Below are 4,207 nucleotides of genomic sequence, written 5' to 3' on the forward strand. Positions count from 1 at the left end.
ATCTAGTAGAGCTTTGGGTGTGCGATTGTTCTCCATCCTGGCTACGTGTCCCAGCCACTCTAACCTTCTGAGTTTTATGTCAACAACAATGTTGTTATCTTTATATAATTCATATAACTCAGCATTTGTTTTAATTCGCCAAAACCCTTGCTCATAAGTAGGCCCAAAGATTTTCCGTAATACTTTCCGTTCCCAGGCATTTAAGATGAGCCTTCTTGTACTTTGGTCTAAATAATTTGTTCTTCTTGAGATGTTCTAAGTAGATGAATATCGTCCACAGTGGTAGATCAAACGAGATGCCATATTTTAACACAGAATTAGGCCTACGGTAAACTTCGTTTGCCCACATTATCCTACTAAGACAGCGGGTCTGCTATTGAAATAACATGAGATGAATGGTTCTGATTGGCTCTTTAATCAATGACGTCAACATAGTATATGTTTAAAGTATGACGAGGGTGCGAAAACTCTCTAATAAGAAAAAAACAGTACCGGTGAAATTATTAAATAAAACCTGTTTATCATAACTCTACAAAAATGCCATCTCAAGTGAAAATATTTCACATTCCTTCCATATATTTCTTGCAAATTATCTTCATACGCTCTCTTAATTAGGCTAAAGTTTTGAAATAGGTACACCATCTATTAAAGTCTAATAGCCTTAAAGAATATAAAGGTTAAAGTAAAGTTTAAATAACAGCATTCAATGATTCCCACATGTAATAAAAATTTGTGAGCGTGAGGATATGCATCATTCTTTGTTACACCTGCTCGCCACGGTAAGGCACAGGATAGGAGCAGGACCTGAAACAAAAGAAACAGAAAAAAACACACACAAAGATTACAAACAGTTCAGGTAAAGAAGTAAGTAAAAAGTTTTAATCAATTCTGTATTGTACTTACCATATTTCATCTTCCTTTTTCAGTAAAATTTATATCGTTATTATTAAAATGTATAATATGCGTTTTACTTGTAAATCTGCATGTACATTAACTTTTATAAAATCATTCGTTTTGTACATAAAAAAGAGTGATAAAAATTCTACCGCCAATCGTTCCTCATTTCTAAACAGAGACAAAACAATCTCACTTCGTAATTAAAATAGTTAAATTTAATAATTATTGTAAACGCATAACATAATACAATTTTAGCAACGCACGAATTGCAAAGTGATGGTGAAATTAAAATCGAAGCATGACGAATGAAAAAGAAAATAAAACAATTCCGTGATATTCTTGCAGTAGGCTACAATATTAAAACAAATGAAGTCTCCAATAAATAAAAACAGCTGAAATCAGTAAAACAATCTATACTAATAATAAATCTGTAGCCGAAATTTTTCTGGTAATTTTCGATTTTCCAAAAATAATTGGTCCTAACATTTATAATTAACCACCCTGAAACCGAAAATCGCTTTTTTTGAAATTTTTGTTTGTATGTCTGTCTGTCTGTATGTTTGTTACCTTTTCACGCGATAATGGCTGAACGGATTTCGATGAAAATTGGAATATAAATTAAGTTCGTTGTAACTTAGATTATAGGCTATATGGCATTCAAAATACATTAAAGGGGGGTTATAAGGGGACCTGAATTAAATAAATCGAAATATCTCGCTTATTATTGATTTTTATGAAAAATGTTACATAACACAAATTTCTTTAACAATCATTTCCGATAAGTTTTATTCTTTGAAAAATTTTGATAGGGCTGATATTTAATGAGATAAATGAATTTTAAAATTAAAATAACTGCCATCTAATGCCGTGTAATGAAATAAACAAATGACTTCGTCTATAAGGGGCCTTGGTCAACAACAATCGAAAGCTATGAATCATAGCCTACAGAGAATGTTTCTGTGTTTGTATGAAGTAATATCGGAAGCTAAATTAACCGTTTTGTATAATTAATTATTATTTCACCATTGGAAAGTGTAGTTTCTCTAGCTGGACATAAATCTATAATGTTATTACAGTAACTTCTGATATAATAATGTAATAGTAATGTAATGTAATATAATATAATATAATATAATATAATATAATATAATATAATATAATATAATATAATATAATATAATATAACATAATATAATATAATATAATATAATTTAAGTTATTTGAAGGGTTCAGAACCATAGTGGGCCAAGCGCCATTTACTTAATACGTAGAAAACAACAAGGGTTAAAATTAAGTTATTACCATAATTCAATGGAAACATATAGCAAGTAAAATAAAGTATACACATTAAATCTAAATTATGTCAATGTTCATTAAACTATGGTTGCATGTAATAACAATTAAGAAACATGTTAAAGGAATTGTCATTGCACCAAATGAGTGCTTTCTGGACCAAAATGATCCCATTTTAATTATTTAAATACAATTTAAATTAAGTAACATATTAAACGATTTATCCTTCTATCAAACACGAACGTTCCCTGGATCAAACGTCCTATTTTAATTATGTAATTACTTTATATTTATTTCTAACAGGTGCAGCGGAGCGCACGGGTACGGCTAGTAATAAATAAATTTATAACTAAATCAATAACGAATATAAGAGGATAAACCATTAGTATTGTCATGAATCTCAGGGGTTATTCTATGAGATATTTCAAAGAGAAAATGTTAATTCAGTTTTGCACGAGTTCGCTTCCTTTTCCAGATAAAAATCATTTTATGCGAAACATTTCATAGCTTGTCCTGGGAAAACCATAGCTTTAATTCCCAATATGCACAGTCATGTACAATGTACAATGTATTATGATAATAAATGATTGAAAGAATTTTAATTTTGTCCTTTAAGAGTGTAAAAATTTGATCCGAATAAATGTAACATTGTAACATTTTTTTGCAGAACGAAAAGTTAATGTATTTGAAATCCCACGATTTGTAAATCATAGCCAATTGAGCTCCCTTGCCAGGATTGCAGATTCTCTTGCTGTCTTGTACATTAAATGAATATCGGCTAATTCAGCATCAGTGAATCCTTACGTTACATCAAGTGAGCTTCCTGCAAGATTAATGACCCTTAACTGCTTAGAAAGTGTTTATGCTGCAGTACACGTCATCGAAAGACGTGTGTATAGTCTGTAGTAATGTCACGAGAGGTCTGAGATCTGCCGAAATCTCAGACCTCGAGTGACATTTATTAAGACTATTTCGTAAATAAAATAAAAATTTAAATAATATATCCCTAAAATTCGATCACAAAATGTTAATAATTGTACAGTAACGAATACTTAACCTATTCAGACATTGTGAAGTTGAAATACTCGTAGATGAATATCGATTATTGCAATAAAGAAATTCGATGTTATTATTCAGTAATGCCAATTGCGAAACGCGAAATACAGGTTTAACAATGTTAATTACATGTACTGCACTTTTCTTTTATTATTATAACAAATATATTTTCATTATCTGCTGAAATCATAATTTAGTTTAACAGTAACAGTGGGGAGAGCTATATACCAATGCTTATGTATTCACAGCGAGACATGTTGCTATACAGCGAAGCCATCTCTGCATAGACAGGCCTAATTGAAACACGAATTTTATTACACTATATGAAAGGCAGTTTCAACAAAGATATTACTACTATGCAAGGTCTTTGAGTATGATATTCGATGATGTTACATAAATTTGAACGTCTATTAATTGTTTAATTTCAATACAAATGTTATAGGCTACAATTTTATAGGTTATGTTACCTGTGGAAGCAGGACCAATGTCAGCTGTACCTTGTTTCGACCGTTACTTACAATGAGTGCTACACGAAAGCATTTTTTATAGCTCGACAAACGCATTCTCGCTGCAGTGTGTAACGGAACTAAAGCTGCATCTACACAGTTCAATATTCCAATCGCATATGAGTGCAATCTGGGAAGAATATTGAAAGAATCAAGTTTAAAAGGTGAGTTCAATTAAGATGCATAAAGATTTTGTGTCTACATGGTGCGCAGTTTTGAACACGGTCTTCACTGCGTAAATATATTAATTAATATGAAATATCAATCTTGCATTCATTGCTTTAAAGTTGAAAGAAAAGTTTAACCGTGTAGTTGCATCTTAATGTATTCATTATCATCAATTTACGGGGAACAGTTGGCGACAACGACTAAACAAAAGAACGACCATGCGATAAATTGATAGCGATAAATCTAGCTGCAGAAATTACCGCAAAGTCTGACTGTGATTGGTTGGA

The sequence above is a fragment of the Periplaneta americana genome, chromosome 5 (assembly GCF_040183065.1).
Source record: "Periplaneta americana isolate PAMFEO1 chromosome 5, P.americana_PAMFEO1_priV1, whole genome shotgun sequence".
Lineage (NCBI taxonomy): Eukaryota > Metazoa > Arthropoda > Insecta > Blattodea > Blattidae > Periplaneta > Periplaneta americana.